A 21,277-nucleotide genomic window follows, 5' to 3' on the forward strand; every position below is an offset into this window, starting at 1 on the left:
CTGCCAGGCACGGTGGCACAGACCTATAGTCCCAGTTACTTGAGAAGCTCAGGCAGGAGGATCACAAGCTTGAGTCTAGCCTCAGCAACTTAGCAAGATGTTGTTCAAAAAAAATAAAAAATAAAAAGAGGGGCTGGGGTTGTGGCTCAGTGGTAAAGCCCTTACCTAGCACAGGTGAGGCACTAGGTTTGGTCCTCAGCACCACATAAAAATGAATAAACTAATGGCATTGTGCCCATCTATAACTAAAAATATTTTTTGAGGCTATTGTGAATGGAGTTTTCCTAATTTCTCTTTCAGAAGATTCATCACTTATGAACACTAAAAATATTTTTTAATAATAATAAAAAATAAAAAGGACTGGGGATGTGGCTCACTAGTGAACACTGTGCATTCAATACCCAGTACCAGAAATAAAAATAAAAATGAAAAAGCACTTTGCTCATGGAAGGCTACATCACCCATTCAGACACTCGGCGACTCCCCTAGCACATACCAGACACAGCGCCAGTCAATACTGGGGACGTGGAGGGGACGGGCCTCCACCCTGGACTCCAGCAGCAGGGGCACCTTGCCAATACAGCACATCTGGCTCTGCTGGCCACCTGGCCTTGGCTGTAACCCTGGGCTCTGCCTGATACGCTGTCGCTGTCACATAGGACACACAACCAAGGGCACAGCTGTGCTCCAAGAAAACCCCATCTACAGGGACAGGGCAAGCTGAAACTGGCCTGCTGACCCCTGATCTAGAGGGGGAAGCAGATAAGAAAATAAAGACAAGCAATACATAAATAAAGTGAATACAACAAAAGGGGCATCCCACACACCAGGATGTGGGGGAGGGCCTGGCTGCATTTCAGCAACAGCAAGACCAGCACCACAGGGCAGTCGAAAAGGCAGCGGGGTTGGGAGGGGGGCCTTAGGAAGTCACGGGACGCCAAAAAATCTCTCCTCCAGAAGTCAGGCGCTGGCCCACCTGGACCCCTGGGGTCTGGTCCAGCTACAGCACAGTTCAGTATCTCCACTGCAAAATACTGCACAGCCCTCCAAAAACTGTCTACCTGAAAACAGGGGCATGAGTGGGGTTTCCGAGGACCAGTGTTTACGAAGGTAGAGGCCAGCACTGAGGACACACCCCCAAGGAAACAGCATGTTCAGGAAGCAAAAGAAATTAAGTAAGAAAGTACTCCCGACACCCCAATTCTCCGGCAACTCAGTTTGCAAGCCCCTGCCTCGGCCATGCCCTTGACCATGCCCGGTAACCACCTCTGCTAGGACAGGCAGCCAATCAGTTTCTGCCAGGCACCTTCTCACAGGCTGCACCACCACTGCAGCCCCAGGGTCAAGTCCAAGCCCCCTCACTGGACACACTGGCCTTGCAGGGCCAGCCAGCCTCACTACTCTCCCACCTTGGGCCCAACCCCACCCCTGCCAATCTCATGTGTAAGGCTGCGTTTGCGCCTCTCCTCCGTGCCACACCAGCTGGGCCTGGAGGCTGCTTCCCTGCAGATTAAGTGAGGGTGAGAAAGCCTACCCAGTTCCCAGGTCTGCACACAACAGTGAGAGATCGCATGCCGTGCACTCGACCCAGGCTCACTCAGCGGCTCTCGCTGACAGCAGCTGTCACTGTGGCTGAGCTCCAATCCTGGCCCTGCTGGCCTGGCTGTGGGGCTCACGGCAGTCCTCCAGCCTCCCCGCATCAGGCCTGTTCCCGCCCTCCTCAGAGCTCCTGGTGCCCCAGGTGCTGGGCAGACCTGGCGCCTGGCCTCTCCCTCCTCCTCCTGTGCATAGGGACCTGTCCCCACACTGGTGTGTCACCACTTACGGGCACTGATACAGGGAGCGGCCCTCGGACACACAAGGACCAGGATGGATACTCAGGATCTCCGGGTTGGCCCTTCTTTAATTCTCAGGAGGCAGAGGCGTACTTTGATCCTCGGGAAACCCTCTCAGGATCTGCACTCCGCTGTGACTACGTTTTGAGCAACACCAAGCTGCCCTGGTTTCCAGGCTCCCAACGGAGGGCAGGGAGTATGGCCACCCACACATGCACCAGGGCTGCGTGGAGGTCATGGTCCCAGCCCTGGCAGTAACAAAAGCATACAAAACCCAGAAAGCTTTAAACACAGACAAGCCCTGAGCCAGCTCCCAGACACGGCTGGGTCTTCTTCGCTGGTGCAGGCCCTGAGGACTCTGGGTCTCCCTGCGCGATGTCAGTCACCTGCCTCTGCAGCTCTCAGTTCTGCTTTATGATCCTATTTCAGAAGAGCTTGGCACTAAAGGTCATAAAATACTGCATTTAAATTCTAAGCACATTTGCTATTGTTTAAAAAAATTATGAAAATAATTTTAAAGAAGGCTCAAGGAGGTGGCAAACAGGCAGGGCACAAGCACTCAGAGGCTGTCCTCCCAGCCAGCCAGCTGTCCCTGGGCAGTCCAGCAGCACTTTGTTTACACCCAAAGTCTCTCCCGTAGGATGACGTCACCTGCAGCAAGCTGTAATTTGGGCACTAGAGAACACAGAGGAGACTCAGGCCAGCCCACTGGCAGGAAGTGACTTTCTTCAGACAGGAGAAAGCATCCTCCCCGCCTCCCCCACCTCCCAGGCTGTGTCCTCGCAAGCCCGCTGCAGATCGAGCCCCGCAAGGTGGCCCTGCTCCACTCCCACCTGACCTGAAGATACCTGAGGCCAGTACCCCCTGCACAGGGCAGGCCCCTCCTGCAGGCCAGAATGGCTCTACCCACAAGCACCAGAAGGAAGAAGCAGGAGGTCTGGTGCCCCTGCCCCACTTCCCACCCCATCCATGACTGGAGGCAGATAGCCCCTGGAAAGGGCAATGGGGGAAGGTCACCAGGCGAAGCACACCCTGCAGGGCTACCTGGCCCAGGAAAGGAAATCAAGGAAGAGGGCAGCGGGGTGCCAGCAACCCCCCTGCAGCTTGGGGCTCTCCTCTCCCAGAGGTGTGGAGGGAAAGGCCGGGGTGACTAAGGGGCTCACAGTGCTCTGAAGCCAGCAGACAGCAGAGAGGCTCCCACATACAAGGCAGCCCCGGCCAGGGTGCGGAAGAGGCCACGGAGCAGAATCCTGACAGGACACTCGACGCAGACACTGAGCATCCCTGGAAAGGCCTTTGCTCCATCCATTCTACTCAGAGACGCCAGGGAGGAAGCAGGGGCTATGGCTGCAGACACGGCTCAACCTTCCAGAATCCCCTAAAATGAAAACTGTAGGACAATCTCGGCAGACCAAGAGCCAACATGAGCAGTAGCAGACTCCGATTAAAAGATGCCACCACGTGGGGGCTGCAGAGGGCAAGCGCCTTTCACCCACGGAGCAGAGTGGGAGGACACTTGGGGCACCAGAGGGACAGCTAGCTAGCTGGAGGGGGTGAGGCTGAGAGACTGCAGGTGTGACGACCAGCCCCCTGCTCCGGCCACCTCTGGGTTGAAGGAGAGGAGTCCAGAGAGCAACAGGGGCCAAGGGTGGGATGAAGGGCTCGAGAAGGAAGCCACAGGTGGCAGCCGTGGTGGGGGCTCTGCTGCCAGCAAAGCTGGCAGCCTGCTCTTGAAAACCTATGGGCACAGCTGACACTGAAGGGCTCCGGTGTCTCCAGTCAGCTGTGTGCGCCCAAGACCACACACAGTCACAGACAACGACTAGCCGGCAGAGCCCAGGAAAACAAACCAGCTGAGAGGCAAACACAAAACATGCAATACACAATTAATATCCTCAGAAAACGAACACACTGCACTCATGCAACACAGACATTCAGAAAACAAGAAAAGCCCCAGGAAGAACTCAACACACCACCGTCAAAAGCCACGAGCCCCGCTGACCACGAGAGGCAGAGCCCAGTCAAGGCCCTCTCTGTCCCACTCAGAGCAAAGTCAGGGACAGGATGACTAAATAAGTGGGGGCTCCTGCAGCAGGAAGATGACACCGGGGAACTCAGTGAGCCTGGGCATGGCACAGACTCCGGCCGGTGACAAGGCAGGATGGGGTGGCCTGCTGCGAGAACCAGGCCGTGCCCACGTCAGACGTCCACACAGGGAGACTGGCCTCCGACTCGCCTGTAAACATGTCCTAGAGTCAAAAAGTCCAATAACCCAACAGAAGAGGCAGAAGATGAGTCCAAGCAAATCTCAAGAGACATTGACGAGGTAAGTGGTAGTCATACATCCACCCCCTAAAATTAAAAGATTAATCCAAGGGGTTGGGGCTGGGGTAGAGTGTTTGCCTAGATCCCCAGCACCACATACAACTAAATAAGCCAAATACGGGTATTGTGTCCATCTGCAACTAAAAATATTTTTTAAAAAAAGAAAGAAAAGAAAAGAAATTAATCCAGGCATCCAGATTTAACTAGGAGCTCCAGGGATGTGCGGGGAGGGGATAGTAAAATAAGAAAACACAAGAAATCGGCTTGGGAGGCTAAGGCAAGAAGATTGCGAGTTCAAAGCCAGCCTCAGCAACTTAGCAAAGCCCTAAGCAACTCAGTGAGACCTCGTCTCTAAATAAAATATAAAAAGGATGGGGATGTGGCTCAGTGGTTACGTGCCCCTGGGTTCAATTCTCGATACCAAAAAAGAAAAAGAAAAGAAAAGTTCTCAGAGTTAAAGTACCCAAGGGCCAAGAGGAAAGCTTCCAGGGCTCAGGACAGCGGACCTCTGGAGAACACAAGCCTCACAAAGGCAAGGCCCCAAAAGTTCTAAAAGGCATGATCCTCCCCCCAACTCAGAAAAGGTCCCAGGATGGACCCAGACGGCACTGTGCTCTCCGGGCAGTAGCACTGACTTCTCACAGCACCGTCACCTCCGTGGGCCAAGCCTGAGTCTAGAGACCAGTACTCAGCCAACCAAGCCACACACGGGCAGAATGCTCTGCGAACTCACACGAGGACTTGGAGCACCCACCTTCTGAGGAGGGTGATCAGGACTGTGCGCTAATAAAAGGAGAGCAGGGGCCATGCCTGATCCCAGCAACTCAGGAGGAGTGCAAGCTCGAGGCAGCCTGGACAGCTCAGAAAGACCCTGTCTCAAAATAAAAAATAAAAAGAACTGGGGGGCTGGGGTGTGGCTCAGTGGCAAAGCGTCTGCCTCACATTCGCAAAGCCTTGGTTCTACCCCCAGCTCTGAAAAAAGGACTGGGGAAGTAGCTCAGTGACACAGCACACCTGGGCTCAACCCCCAGCACCAGAGAGAACGCGGAAGCGTGTGCAGTGTCACCGAGGCCAGTCCTGCCTGCCCACCAGCAGCTAGCTCCCCCTTCCTCCTCCTAGAGGAAGCCGCCTGCCCTTCCCCAGGCAGCCCAAGCACCTGAGAAGGCTGACCACACCCACCACGGTGCAGGGGAGCCTGGCCTGCGAGAAACCCATCCCCCTTGCTAGTCACTGGCTGGTGACAGGAACACGGCCCATCCAGACAAGTAAGGTACCTGGCCCCTCAACACCAGAACCCTCAGACGGGCAATCCCACCCTGCGCACTTATGGACTTGGACTCACTCAGACCAAGAAACACCCTCACTGTTTACGGTAGTCCCTGCTGTTGGATGATCAGAACCTCCAACTGACACACACAGGACCCGGGAAACAAGAAACAGCATGAGAGAGACAAGTCCCAGAATAACCACCAAAGGAGGCCTGAGACAGCAGCCGTGCCACAGGCAAGAAGAGCCAGAGCCAGAAGAGCAGGACGGGACAGTCCTCTGGATCAGGAATGTCCCGCAGAGGCCCCGGCGTCCCGGGGGGGCACCACAGGGAGGTGGTGGAACCTTTAAGAGGTGGAGCCTGTGGGAGAACCTCAGGTCACTGGGGTGTGTAGGCTTCTCTTCCTTTCCCTCCTTGCTCCACCACACACTTCTGCCAGGATGGCCTAAAAGCAACAGGGCCAACCCAACATGGGCTGAAACTTCTAAAACCGTGAGCCAAAAGAAACCTTCTCTCTTTATAACGAACCTCAGGCATTTGTTATAGTAACAGATAGCTGACCAGGGAAATCCACTGGGCAGATTCACCAGTACCCAGGCAAGTAGAAAACAGTATTTGGTGCATTTTACGGGAGCGCTTTAAAAAGTAAAAGGTACCAGTGTATAAATTCATCCATTTTTTTTCTTCTATTTTGGTTAGCATTTTGTGTGCTCTATTTAACAATTTTTGCTTTCTCCAGAATCACAAAGCTATATATGTTTTCTTCTAGAAGCTTTGTTTTACCTTTCATATTTAGAGGTCTACTCTAAAACTGATTTTTGGATACGAGCTGCAGTAGGAGAATTCTTTTCTCCCCATATGGAGAATGTGTGTTAATTAATTTTTCATTGTTATGACGGAAATGCCTGACGAAACGACCAAGCAGAGAAAGGCTGATTTTAAGCTCACGTTTCAGGGTTCAGTCTGGGGCTGGCCTCACTGCTCTGCGCTCAGGGTGAGTTGGAGCGTCGTAGCACAAGTGGGCAGAAGAGGAAAGCCGTTCCGCTTGTGGTGGCCAGGAAGGCAGGGGGCGAGGGACGGCAGGGAAGATGCACCTCCCCGGGCAGCCCAGTGACCCGCCTCCTCAGCCACGCCTGCCCCAGCACCACCTGGTCAGGCCACTCCAACGCAGTGAACCGATGAGGCCACAGCTCTTGCAATCCACTCATTTCACCTCTGAACCTTTCTGCATTAACAGGAGCTTCTGAAGAACACCTCACATCCAAACCACTACAGAATTCAATTTGCCCAATTTACCTTTTTTGAAAGGGCCATCTTTTCAAAAGACGGACGGCACCTCTGTCACTAATGTACTCCTCCACATGCGACTGCTTCAAGACTGTGCCTCTCCTCCGGCCTGTCCATCTGTCCTCCCACCAGCACTGCTCCGCCTTCATCCCCATAGCTTTACACAGGATGTGTCCTTCAGCTCTGATCGCCTCGAGAATGCTGATTATTTTTGGCCCTTTCCATTTTCATATACATTTCAGAATCATTAGTCAATTTCCAAACAAAACAACAAAAAGAAAAGAAAAGCCTACTGGTATTTTGACTGGATTATATGAATCTGAGATCCATGTGGGGACAAGTGACATCTTTCCAATGCTGGTGAGTACGTGGAACACAACTCTCATGCACTACAGGTGGGTCTGCCAGTCGGGGCAATCACTGGAGACAGGCAGTCATCTATTAACGCTGCATACGCCCACTGGTGACCCAGCAACTCCACTCCCAGGTATGCACTGGGCAGAACCCACACATGCAGGCAGCACAGGATGTGCCAAAGAGTGCCAACAGCAGCACTGTTGTTCTTTTTTTGTTTGTTTGTTTGTTTTGTAGTGCTGAGGATGAAACCCAGGACCTCATACATGCTAGGCAAACACTCTGCTACGGAGCCACACCCCACTATTTGGGAAAACTAAATGGAAATAAGCTAAAAGTCTATCACCACTAGAACAGATAAATACTATATTCACATAATTGAATACTATTCCACAATAAGAACAAATAAACACACAGACCTCCATGGACAAGGGGCTGGGGATGTGGTTCAGTGCCTGAGTGCTCACCTAGCAGGTAAGAGGTCCTGGTTCCATCCCTAGCAAGGGGGCTGAAGTGTGGGGTTAACAAGGATGAACGCACAAATATAATGTTGAATAAAAGAAGGCAGACATAAGAGTAAGAACATGGAGAGTGGTTTTATAAGCGTCAGGGAGACAATCCAAAATGAAAATATAACTGACATGAACACACACACACACAGAGCAAAGTTAACTTTAAAACTTAAAAAATATCAGGAAAAAAAAATCTCTACAGCTTGGTACATCAAGCTTGCTCAAAACAGAGATCATCTGACCAAGGTAGATCAATAGACATATTCAAACCAAGAGCACATCAGTGATCCCAGTCACTCAGGAGGCTGAGGCAGGAGGATGGCAAGTTCAAAGCCAGCCCAGCAACTCAGTGAGACCCTAACTCAAAATAAAAAATAAAAAATAAAAAGGGCTGGGGATGTGGCTCAGTGGTTAAACACCTCTGGGTTCAAACTCCAGGGAAAGATGAAAGAAGTTAACATAAAAACTTTAAATTTCTTCACAGACAAGAATGAAATTATATCAAGCACACAATTTTAAGAAGTCAGAAAAAAAGACAATCAAATGTGAAAGAAAGCAGAAGCAGTGAGAAAATCAAAAGCCACTGGATGAATTTAAATGACTACATCTGAATAAAACTGAATTTATAACATAGGAGTTCCCTGACACAAGAATTAAAACAGACCAAGCACTGAGAGGAAGGCTTTAGCACTACCAGTTCACACGGACACCAAGGCTCAGCAAGGTTAAGGGACAGGCCCAAGGTCACAAGCACTGAGAAACTTGAACTTGAACCCAGGTCACTTCGATACTCCAACAACCAGATCTACTCAGAAGACGCCGGGCACTGGGGGCATGGGGGGCACACTTTGATCATGAGGTCTATGCAGCCGGCCCAGGGAATGACCTCCAATGCCCACAGTATCCCCAGGCCCTGCCACGCTCCTGGGCCTGTGGTGAAGGTCCCACCTGGCCCGGCTGGGAGCCCAAGCTGCACTGGCATCTTATCATATGGCCTCCCACTCCAGAAGCTGCACCAGCCAGGGCTCCTTGTCCACAGGGGTCTGTCTTGAGCTCCCCCACCCAGCTCCCAGGCAGGCCTGGGCTGAAGGAAGCCTGCAGGGGACTCTGGCTGGAAGTCCATCTGCAGTCTACAGAGTTACTGACCTACCCCCAACTCTCATTTTTTAATATGCCATCAATTTTAGCAAGTAGGTGGGGGATGAATTCAATTTCAATTTTCAAAACACAGTTTAGGGCAGAACAGCTGGGCGGATGTGCTACACACAGGCCTCCCCCTCCAGCACAAAATTCAACAAGAACCTGGCAAGAAAAACATCAGATACACAGCTCTATTGCAGTTTCTCCTTCCTTTTCCACCTCCAAATAATGGTGAATTAGCAGGCGAGAAGTACTTTGCAAATGCCACGGAGATCTATATTCTTTATTGTAAAATCTGATTTAGAAGAGAACAGAAATTGGAGATGGCCTGTGTATTGGATTGTTCCTTCTAACCAGATCAACAAGGCAGCTTCCCAGGGCCACCCACACATACACAGGGACAGATGACTGAACTGGTCGGCTCACAGAATCGTCAGGGCCCTGGTACCAGAAGACGAGTGCTCTGGACAGATGGGGCCGCAGGAAGCAAGTAGCCCAGAAGCAACCACCTCCTGCCTCACTGCAGCCCGGGCCTGCATGGCACCTGTGCCCAGTGGCCTCGCCCACTGCCACATGCACCTCTGTCCTTAAATGAACACAGTGACCTTGTAATGAGTCATCTTCATAACTAATGCATGTTACTGATACACACTCAGTAAAGCAAATTCAAATGATACTAAATAAATCGACCCGACTCAAAAAGAAACCACTCTTACATCCTCTGGGCCTCGCGCCTATCAGGAGACTTGTGGCTTCGATTTTCTTCTTACCCACAGCCTCCCACCAGCTGGCTGCACAAGCGGTTCACCCCTGAGCTACACCTCCAGTCCTGGCTCCAATTCTTACTCCACAAACACAGTAATGTGGGTCCTTGAAATCCTTAGACAGCCTTCTAAGTAAGACAGCAAGAGTGAGCAACCTCATTCTTTTTTTTTTTTTTTCTTTTTCTTTTTTTTGAGGGGGGATCACCTGGGATTGAATGAACTCAGGGACACTAAACCACTGAGTCATATCCTCAGCCCTATTTTGTATTTTATTTAGAGACAGGATCTCACTGAGTTGTTTAGTGCCTCACTTTTGCTGAGGCTGGCTTTGAACTCTTGATCCTCCTGCCTCAGCCTCCTGAGCCACTGGGATCACAGGCATGCGCCACCACACCCGACAAACCTCATTTTCTGAAAGCCTACACAGTATCCCACCACATACCCACCACCCTGCACAGACACAGGAATTGTTTCCCACTGGGTGTGGTGACAACTAAACCACACGACACTCCGGAACACGTGTCTTCACGCTCAGGCCAGCATCTCTACAACCCCCAGCTTTTCTATGAGCCACATTTTTAGTTTGTGTCCATGAAACTGAAAGGCAGGAAGATGAGGAGCTGAAAGCTACAACCCGCCCACAGAGGCCCTGAGCCCCAGCCCTCGCACTGGGGAAATCCCTAGGGCCAGATGCCCTCTAGCAGCGGATGCCCCAGGGCCCAGAACACAAACCCTGCAGAACCCCATCTCCTCCCACCCCACAGCTCTGCTGGAGGAGGCAGGGGCTCTCAGGGCGGCTGTCACCAGGAGCCCAAGGGAGGCTGCAGCAAGCCATCCAGTCGGGCCAGCTGGAGAGCTCCCAGGCCCCTGCGGTGGCTGCCATTACCACCACCGTCCCCAGCCAGGGAGCCCAGAGGGGAAGGGATACTGAGGTCACACTGCGCCCTGTCCCTCCACCACACCCCTCAGAGCCACAGGCGGGGGGGGGGGGGGGGCATATAGAGCAGGTTCATCAAGAACAGAGTCCCTGCAAATCCCCCTTCTCTTGATGAAAGCAAATAAATCCAAAGACAACGAAGGCAGGAAAGGCCAAAGGGCCGAGCTGATTTCAGTGGTCTCGAACAAAGCCTAAAGAACCCCACCTGGGCGCCTGCACCGTGTCCCCTCCAAGCCCCAGACCTAAGAGGGAACCCAGGACAATGACAGTCGCTGGGCCACCTGTCAGACACGACCATATCACCAGACTAAGAGGGCAAACCCCAACACAAGGACCAGGTCTCCCCCAGGACACTCCCAGGTGCGAGCCAGCCTGAGTGCGGCAAGGCAGGGGCGCAGGCCGTCTGACGCACCTGCTCGCCTCTCACTGTGTGACTCCAAGGCCTCACTCCGCCAGAGCCCAGGCCTCCCACGTCCCACCCACCAGCCACCTCCCAACTTCCTGAAAACTCCTAAGCAGACTTGTGCCCCCTTATCCCAACGAGCTCACTTCGCCGGCACACCGCCCACCTTGTCGAACCCCAACCTCCCATGTTGACGCCACACGGTGAGCTTTGAGATCCCTGGAGGGCAGGACCAGTTGGTTCGACCTACCCTGTGCCACTGCTGGATTTCCAGGACACTATGCTGTCACTCATTGGGGTGCAGAGAGGAACAATGGCCCTCCTTGCCCGCCCCCGGAAAGGGCTGAATTTTAGAAGACCTTGGAGAGACGCACACCCACATATCCCACCGTCCCTGCAGGTCTGGAATCCACCTGTGGGCCAGAGAGCAGTCATTTCTTGATGTTAAACAGAAATAGCAGGAGAAAGAAATGACTTTCATTTTCTGGCTCCTACACTGTGGAGCGCTTGGATTTTTTTTGTAACAAGCTTGTAACGTTACTGTTGCATTGTTTTTGAGGTTTCAGTAAACCAAGCAACACAGAATCAACCTTCTACCCTTCCTGAATGACTAGGTTCCCGGCAGAGCACAAAACCATCCCAGGCCTTGTATCCCAGGCCGTGTGTCAATTCCCCAGCAAGCCATGAGACAGGTTCCATCCCCACTGGGCAGATAAGGAGTCTCTAGGGAGTGAGAGCTTATTTGTTCAAGCACTACTACAGGTAGGCCCAAGTGGCAGGAAGGAATACTCCTGTCTGCCCACAACCACGTTGGGGCTGTGGCCAGCCCAGCTTCAGGGCCTCCCGTGCAGCAAGAGCCTGTGAACTGCCTTAACATACATACCTTCACTCCTTCCAGGAAATTTACCTAAAAGTCCCCCAAAACAGAACAGACTCCACAGGAGGCAAAAGCCAGTGATCAAGGCTGGGGTTGTTGCTCAGTGGTAGAGCGCTTGCCTTGCATGCGTGGGGCACTGGGTTCGATCCTCAGCACCACAGGAATAAATAAAATAAAGACATTGTGTCCATCTATAATTAAAAATATTAAAAAAAAAAAAAAAAAAAGCCAGTGATCAAATGCCCTCGTCAGCTGGTAAAGGCACCACCGTGGTGCTTCTTAGGTGGATGGCAGCAAGAGTTGCCATGCACCTGCCCCACCAGGGCCCTTGTTGGTTAAGGTGCCCAAGCTCCTGGAGGGGAGGGCAGGGCCACTAGGTCCGGGCCTAACCCTCCAGCACGCAGCACAGGGCTCAGCACACAATTAGAAACCTAACATCCAGTAAACAAATGGGCCCCAGGTGCATCAGCCTGCCTGCTCCAAATCCCCAAGCCCTCCTTGAGTGCCGAGTCCAGGAACCATTAATAGCTACCGTCTACTGAGAGCGCCTTGCCTCATGCTGGGTGCTTAGAAACACCTGAGCCAGTGCCTCTGCCCAGTTCTACGAAGGTGTTACACTGCATTTTGCAAACAAAGAGAAGAGAGATTTGAAAATTCAACAGCCAGCCCCAAGTCTCTCAGGTCCTACTGGTAAAACCCGAAGGCAGCTGACCCCAAAGTGGCCTTCCTGTGCACCCTGTGCCTACAAGGAAGAGCAAACAGAGGCATGGCGTTCCTAACTCCCAGTGGACTCCCTCCTGGTTCCGGCACCAGAGCAGTGCGGTTCCAAACTGCATCCTGAGGGCACTCGTTCTGGCCGGGCACGAAGCCTCCCAGCCTCTACTGAGGAAGCACCACCCTCGCATCTACTCCAGTTCTCTTCCTGTTCACTTCATCCACCAGCTGTGGTCTCCCTGAAGTCGGAGCTCAGGAGCCAAGTGGCTGAGCAGAGGACCAAGCAAACCTGCACAGCTGTGGTCACCAGAAGACGCAAAGGAGGACCGAGCACTGCACACCCTAGACTCAGGGGTCAACTGGACAGACTCCCAAAGGCCATCTTTGAATCTTACACACCAGGCTCTAGAATCTAAAGGCTACAAGATGACATCTGTGCCAGGACCCTCATTTTACTTGATACCAAAAACCAAGCTGGGACCTGGCCCTCTGTGCCTCCCTATGATCTCCTAGTCCTTGGGATGCCCAGAGCAGCTCCTCCCTCAGTCGTCAACCCCACCGCAGACCCCAGCAACCAGAGCTGCCACTTCTTTTTATATTTTATTTTGAGACAGGGTCACACTAAGGTGCTTAGGGCTTCACTAATTTGCTGAGGCTGGCCTCAAACTTACGATCCTCCTGCTTCAGCCTCCCAAGTTGCTGGGATTATAGGCATGGACCGCCATGACCAGCTGGAACAGTCACTTCTGATACGCCTGACCAAAGAGATGACAATATAAAACCCTACACACCCAAGAGGACCCAGAAAGGCCTTACACTTGGAAACCCACACTCACCTCGCCCACACCACTACTGTGTATAAATGAATTCAAAGTTTTCTGAGGAAGTTGGCAGATTTCTTACCAAATGCTATTCAAGTCCGAGTTCACATTGCACACTCACTTGCACAGGTCACTTTACACAAATTTTATGTTTTTGAAGAGAAAACTGGCACAATCTTACCAAAACTGTAACATCCCAAAATTAAAAAGTAGGTGAAACGTCCACCAACAGGAGGCAGGTAAAGTCAAACAAACCCACCAAAGACGGCTACAGCTGCTAGCACAGACGACGTCACCATCTGCTCATGCTGTCATGGGGCAGGACAGGACATCACAAGTGACAGCAGTGAGCCTGAAGAACACAAGCATGCACACGACTCCGCGCTGTTCACTGGTTCTAGACTGAACCCAGGTGCTCTACCACTGAGCCACATCCCCAGCCCTTTTTAATTTTTATTTTGAGACAGGGTCTTGCCAAGTTGCCCAGGCTGGCCTTGAACTTGCAATCCTCAGTCTCCTGAGTAGCTGGGATGACAGATTTGCCCTGTCTTGGGTTTTATGTTTTTTGTTTTTTTTCTGGAAGGAATCACAAGAAACTTCTCAGTGTCCCTTCTTTCAGAGGGACTGAGGAAGAACCTTTATACCTCAAATTTCTAACTACTACTGCTTCTTTTATTTATTTTTTTAAGTGATCTGGGCCATGGATTATGAGCTATTTTTGTTTTCTTCTTTATACACTTGTACATTCTTTGAAATCTAATAAACATTATTTTTAAAACGTTAACAGTATGGCAGACCTATTTACATTAATGTAGAACATGTTCATGATGATGTTCATGGAAATGTGAGCTGCCATGTAAGAATAGCACAACCCCGTCTCTGTTTTCACAAAACCGTCCTAGAGACCATTATCTGCACATGTGCCAAAGTCTAGCTGCGTGTGGATACACACAGCTGTGAACAGCGGCTACGGCCTGGGGAGGACTCTCGCTTCTCTGCCCACACTTGCGTGTCCCTCTCTCTTGGTTTGGGTGCTGGGGTTGAACCCAGGGCCTCAGGCATGCTAGGCCAGTGCTCTAAAACTAACCTGCACCCCCAGTCCTCTTTCTTCTTCTTAAACAACGAATCTATATATTTTTGTAATTTGTTTTTTATCAAGAAAAAAAATTCACAGTATGTTTCAAGACCACGTTCTGCTCTCCCCAGCAGTTTCTGAACACTGAGCCCATTCAGCCCCAGACAGGTCAAGCAGGCAGAGTGCGGCCCCTCCCAGACAGGCCTGTGTTTTCTGTCCTGCCTGGAACAGAGCTGTTCTTTAAGCCGGGACTGTATGTAAACAACACCTGCCAAAAAAAGCTCTGCAAGACACAAAGGACCCAGGAAAGGGTGCTGGAGAGATGACCCCCTTTTTCCACCAGGTCCTGCAACCCAGCTCACCATTCTGCACAAAGGGATGAGCTGAAGCACGCTGGGCTCGGCTCCCCGGTCCTTGCGAAAGCCCTTGCATACTGTCCACAAAGGGCTGAGCAGCTCTGAAAAGCAGGCTGACCCAGAAGCTCCTTGGGGGGCCCAGAGTTTCTGATTTCAACTCATAAACACATTTTCATACTCCAGGCCTCAGCACACTACTTTCCAGAGGTGCTTATTTCAAGTCTGCTAGATGTCCCGGAATGCCCTCCCCAGGCTGAGGGGCTTGATCTTGGTGGCTTGTCTGTGCAGTGACCCAGGGCACACAGGGAGGCGGGAAGCAGCAGGACCCCGCGCCACAGCGCACTCACTCCACAGGGGCAGGGACAAGGCCATAAACAAAAACACAGCAACATTTACAAAGACGAACAGCTAGGTAAACAAACGAGGCCTCATTCGTGTGGTGGAATACTGTTCAGCCCAAAGAGATGAAGGAACTCTAGAGACCCACCCCAACACAGTGGAGCCCCGCAAACACCCACACGAAATACGCCAGACCCAAATGACAAGTACCGGATGACCCCCCTCACATAGGGCATCCAGAACAGTCCATCCATGGAGACGGGAAGCAGAGTGGTGCTGCCAGGGGCAGGGGGCACAGGGACTGGGATGGAATGGGTGCAGACTTTCAGTCTGGGATGACAGGAGCGCCAGGTGAAGGCTGGTGGAGGCCATACGTAACACGTGTGTACCTTGTGCCACGGACTGTGCACTCGCAAATAGTGAATTTTATGCTATTCACAATTTAAAAACTACATATACAAGTCGTGAAAAATGCTACAAAGAAAAGCAGAGCCAGGCACAGTGGTGCACACCTGTAATCCCAGCAGCTCGGGAGGCTGAGGCAGGAAGACTGTAAGTTCAAGCCAGCCCCAGCAACTTAGTGAGGCCCTGTCTCAAAACAAAAAATAAAAAGGGCTGGGGTTGTAGCTCAGTGGAAAAGTCCCACCGAGTGGGTTCAATACCCAGTACCACAAATTAAAAAAAAAAAAGGAAAAAAGAAAAATGGCAGAGAGTGATGGCAGCTAGGTTGAAGGTTCCCCACAGCCTCTTTAAGGAGGGGCGGCTCCCCACCACTGGACAGGAGCTCCCGAGGAATGGCTGCAGAACCTGCCAGCCCTGCGTCCCCAGAACGGCAGTGCATAAACAAGTCCCTTGTCCAGATTCAAACCAGGAAATGGAGTAAGATCCAGAGCGCTACTCATTCAGACTTCACCAAGACCCAGGGGCTCACGAAGAAAGCCGCCCTGAGTCCAGACTGCAGAGGAAGGTGACAAGGGCTAAAGGAGAAATCGACACTGTGCAGAAGAGAGCTCATACACCCTCCAACCCACTCAGCCAGACAACCATCAACACGGCGGCGCTCACATGAGTGAAGAACCGGAAACAACAACCGGAACACCCACCAAGAGAGGGTTAAGTCAACTATGGCACCTCCACAAGACAGCAACTGTGCAGTTACAAAACCATGGTGCTTTGAATAACAGGGAAATACACTCTAGCATTAGGAACAAAAAGCCAGCTATCAACTGTTTATGCAGCGAGAATTGCTCCAGTTCTGAAAATACAAACTCATCATCAGAGGAAACAAACACCAGAACCTTGACTGTAGTTATCTGTGGATGATGAGGTTACAAGTGATTTTATTTTCCTATTTTTTAAGTAATTTTCTTTTTTCTTTCCCCAGAGGCAACATTACCTTTACCCATGGTGAAGACATATCTAAAGGGCCTCGCACGATGACTGGCAAATAACAGGTGCTCAAGGAGTATCAGCTGCGTGACAAGAGAATTAAAAATGCAAACACTGGCACACCAAGAGTGGTCTGGAAAGGAGTCCGGCTGGAGCTTCGGAACCGGCTGTGGAGGTAGGAAAGGAGGGACTGCAAGAGTGTAAGAGTGGACAGGTGGCCAGCAACTGGAGATGGACTTCATTCGGTCTGCAGGCACTGCATGCTGCACAAAAAGCTCCCCACAGCAGCGTGGCCGCAGTGTCCTGGAGGCTGGCCTCTGGTCACAGGGAAGATCAACAAGTACAGCTGTGAACAAAGCTCAGCCAAGACTTCTGGCCCGAGCCACTGAGGCAAACCTCCCTCCCACTGCAGAGATTCCCCACATGCCACCATGGATTACCAAGGCAAGCCCAGGGATGTGATCAACCAGGTGGAGGCCCCATCTAAAAGGTGCCTTTAAACACTAGAGCTGGTCCTTAGCTTTCTGCTTCACCAGAGCTCCCCTGTCCCATCGGCTCCCATGTCCTGCACTGAAGGCAGCACCTTTATTCCCTTATTCAAAAGGAAGGTCTCTGAGGCTGCCCAGGCCCCAGAGTCTTAAAAGGAAATTTAGCTATGAGTTGAAAAGATGGTCTAGCTGGCCCTGCCCTTCTACACAGAATGTACTTAAAAACCAAAACCAGAGATTCTGAGCACAAAGCCCAACAGATGTCTGCTGGCAAGAGTATTTTTGGAGGGGAAATGCACTGTTTTAAGATCTAGGAGAGAGAGGCCCTATTAACACCTGCCGTCCTGGAACAAGACGTGTACCTTTAACAGCAGAGAAGCCTCATTATCGGATTTAGAAATACAGGCAGCAGTCCTCCTAACCTATTCTGGTTTGAAATAGAAACCAACACAAAAATGATCAATCTTAAATGGTAGAATAATGACACACATAACCAGCATACAGCCATCAGCAACATGAGTCAGTACTTTGTGCAGGGCAAAAAGAAAACTTGAAAGTACAATAAAATAATCCTTCAGGAAAAAAGAGAACTGAAATTCAAAAGAGGGTGGAGAGTGGTGGAAAGGCCAACTAAATGGCATAATGAAATTCCCTGAGCAAAGCCCAAGGCAACCAGACCCTGCAGGAACCCGTCCTGACCTGCCATTCCTGAAATTCCACTCTCCCAAGGCCTCCTGGCCCTTCCTTCCCCAGGCTTTCTTCTTACCCATCTGGGCCCAGTGGAGACTGGACAGGCCTAGAGCAGGCTCCATAACAGGGCCATGCAACCAGCATCAGGGAGCTGAGTGGTAACAAATTCAGGGGCACCTGAAAGCATGGCAGGAGAGGCAGCCACCTGCCTGCTTCCCCAACCCGCCAGCAACAAATGGGCCAGGGTGAGGGCAAACAGAGAGGATGGACCAGGAGGCAGAGGAAAAATGAAAGGAAAACATGACCCTGATGAGACATCTGTCCCACAGCAGTTCACAAAAACCACCAAGATGGTGTGGGAATGCCAAAACGAACAGAGGCAAATTCCCCAGCAGAAGCACAACCGCGACCTGAGCAAGCCACTGAGTGAGTAGGTTTGGTCAAGAGACAGCCTGGGTCTCCATCCTCACTTGTGGCCGAGCCTGGCCTCGTCTCCAATGAACACTTGTGGCCTTCCATGGTCTGCAGTAAACAGCAGAATCCAGATGTGGCTGAGCTCCCTAGCTCTTCTCAGCCATTCTGGGGCTCCCAGGCAATTGGATGATCATCATGTCAAAACATTAGCTGGCCATACAACATAGGCAGGGAGGTCAGATCCACGCACCAGAGAAACAGAAGAAAAAGCTCAGGAATTATAAGAACCAGAAAAATAAGTCGCCAAGAAAACAACAGGCGTTTTCATTAACTTCCCATAGATGTAAACACTTTCCTTCAAATTTTGCTCCCACGAGCCCCCAAAAGACACCCAAGGCAGGCATAATTATTCCCATTTTACAGACACAGGAGCCAAGGCTCAGAGGCCTACAGGAGGTAACCCAATGAAACCATGCAGCAGCTTCACAGGCTCCAAGAGACACTTGCCTGAACAAGCTGAGGCTCCCCAAATGATTATCTGCCAACCCCAAAGGAAAGCAGTTATCCTCCAAAGGCAGGCCTCCCTAGGCTCTTGCCTGTTGTCCCAAGGATCCTGCACTGAAACCCAGCTGAGGGATGGAACTCACAAGGGGAAGGGACCCCAGGTCCACGGGCCTATTCCCACACACTGTAGGTCCACTAAGCTCTTGAGGGCTCCAAATGTTCTTTTCCTATCCTTGTCCCCCTGGAGCGCAGCACTAAGTGACCAATAATGTCTTGTGTCTTGAGGTCTCCCCTGTCCAAGCCTCAGGCCAGCACCTGTGGCATGCTCAGGCACAGCTCAGCACTATGAGTAGCACCACAAGTAGCCAACCCTTCCCTGGACAGCAGTTATGCAAACAGCCACAGGAGAAGCAACTCTTGAGCACCGACTGCATGCCAGACCCTGCATCGACGTCCCCATTCTGAGAGGTGTGGAGTGCCATGTTCCTTGTTTATGCCAATGAAGACTCAGAGAACCCCAGAGCGATCACAGGGTTTAGAAGTGCATCCCAGAGACTGGGCCCCTTAGTTCCACCTAACACCAAGCGCTGTTCACAGACACAGATTTGAGGAAAAAACATGCAAAGACTCCAGAGAGATGATCCCGAAACCCAACCAGATGGTAATGTAGAAACCCAAAATCAAAATTACACCCTATTACACCTTTGCTAACCCTTAAAGCAAAGAAAAATCGTAGGGAAAGTTTACCCACCCGACATCCCAGAGGTTTGAAAGGTTTCTCCCAGGCAGCCATTTAGCAAATGACACACTCCCGAGGAGCCCCCCTTCTGCCACTTCCTCCAAGCTCACCAGTGCCTTGAAAAACACCACTTCTTGCCTAGGTGGGCTGCGACCTCCCTCGGTATTTAAAGAGAGAAGAAGGAAAGAAAAGAAAACACCACCTTCCAATTTTACGTGGGCAAATCCGATCCTGGGAGGCCCACAATTTCAACAGGGCTGTATTTCTTACTTAGGAGGGAGGAGAGGAAAAAAGAAAAAAAAAAAAAAAAAAGAAAGAAAGAAACCGCCATCTGGCAGGCCCGAGGAGCGACATCCTGTTTATTATTAAACATTTTTAGCAGGCGGGCACCGAGCGTTTGGGAAATCACCCCTGCTCGCGCGCTCGGCGCCGCCGGCGGGCCCGGCCCTCCCAGCCGCCCGGCCGCCCGACCACCGGCCGGGCCCCACCGCCGCGCCCGGCCGCGGCCAGCGCCCCGGGGTCCCGCGGGGTCGGCGCCGGAGGCGGGCCCGCCGGCGGCCGCGGGGGAGGGGCGCCGACCCCGCCCGGCCGGCCGCGCGCCCAGGCCCGGCGCCCAACAATGGCGAGGCCGCCGCCCGCGCAGGCCGAACCCGCGCCGCCGCACCGCCCGGCCCGCGCGCCCGCGGACAAAGGTCGGCGGCCGCGGAGACAAAGCGGCCGCCGCCGCCCCGCGCCCGCCGCCCGCGCCCCGCCGCGCCGCCCGGCCCACCTGGTCTGCTTCCGCGGGCGCGTCGGGGCGGCGAGGGCGGCGGGCGGCGGGCGCGGGGCGGCGGGATGGCGGCGGATTGCGCGGCGGCGGCGCCGTGCTCGTCCTGCTGCTGCTCGCTGCCTCCGCCTCCGGCGCGCGCGGCCTCCTCCCTCCCTCCGCGCTCGCTCGCTGGAGCTCGGCTGAGTCTCGCCGCCGCCTCCGCCCGCGCTCGCCTCCCCGCCCCCCGCCGCCGCCGCGGCCCGCGCAGCGCCCCCTGCCGCGCCGCCCGCGCCGCCCGCCGGCCGGGCGGGGGTCCGGGCGGGGCGCAGGGGGCGGGGGCGCGCGGGCGCCGCGAGGGCGGGCGCGGGCCGGGGGCCGGCGGCGGGGGCGGGCGGCGCGGCCCGGAAGAGGCGGCGGCGGGGGCCGCGGCCCGGCCGGGGGGCGCGCGGGCGCCGGGTCCCCGCCCCCCTCGGAACTGCGGCGCCTCCCGGCGGCGCGCGAGCCCGCATTGTGTGCAGGGCGGAGGGGCTGATGGATGCGCCCGAGGAAGCCCGAGCGATACATTGTTCAGCTCCGCAGCAAGGTTGTTGCACACTGTGGATACTTTATCCCCTTTGTCTGCGATGAGAAACCGTAAACCGTCCCTCGAGCGCGCTGCGTGTTTGTGCGGATGCGAAACAAAGGCCTGGGAGAAGCGCTCCCCTCGAGGTTCCCTCTGCGCTCTGAGGTCGGGGTGCTAAGCGCGGTTCTTGTTTTGTATTCTAGACACCTTAGCAATTAGAAAAACAATTTCAAAAGGCAAAGACAAAAATATGTCGCCGGGGCCTGGCATCCAAATCGCCTCTCGCCCCTCTTTGGGGCATTTTTTGACACTAAACACTAAACACCAGCTTCAGGCCGTGCCCTGTGTCTTGGTTTGCTTCATTCAGTCCCACCCCAGGCCACATGTTATTATCCCAGTTCACAGGTGAGAAAATAAAGAAGATCTGAGAAGTTAGATAACTTGCCCGGGTAGGCCCAGGAAGATGATTAACCCGCTTATCCTGCCCATCGCCAGAGGCCAGGCGCAGCACGTGGGTAGTGGGATTCTGGGTAATGTTACAACCTTCTTTATACTTTGCTACATTTGGTCGATGGTCATTTTCAATGTTGTCCTTTTTTATTTTCTTTTGCGCATGCGCCTGTGTGTGTGTGTGTGTGTGTGTGTGTGTAACAGATAGAGAGAAATGGGGTCCCATTAGGTATCCTAGGCTAGCCTTGAACTTCCTGAACTCAAGGGGCCCTCCTGCCTCAGCCCCT

At 52.8% G+C, this 21,277-nt stretch overlaps 1 protein-coding gene across 10 annotated transcripts in view; it reads right to left on the minus strand.

Annotated features, from left to right (window-relative positions):
• Positions 1 to 20,179, minus strand: part of Prrc2b (proline rich coiled-coil 2B) — a 78,388-nt gene extending 58,209 nt beyond the window's left edge. For 7 of the 10 annotated variants that reach the window (XM_047524356.1, XM_047524358.1, XM_047524365.1 and 4 more), the window contains exon 1: positions 20,000 to 20,177. The gene's annotated coding sequence lies outside the window, so the exon portion shown is untranslated. Of the gene's footprint in view, positions 1 to 19,999 lie in introns of all 10 variants that reach the window. The other 3 variants (XM_047524361.1, XM_047524360.1, XM_047524362.1) reach the window with 2 other exon arrangements.
• Positions 20,180 to 21,277: the final 1,098 nt, after the last annotated feature.

This window comes from Sciurus carolinensis, chromosome 14, assembly GCF_902686445.1.
Source record: "Sciurus carolinensis chromosome 14, mSciCar1.2, whole genome shotgun sequence".
Taxonomy (NCBI): Eukaryota; Metazoa; Chordata; class Mammalia; order Rodentia; family Sciuridae; genus Sciurus; species Sciurus carolinensis.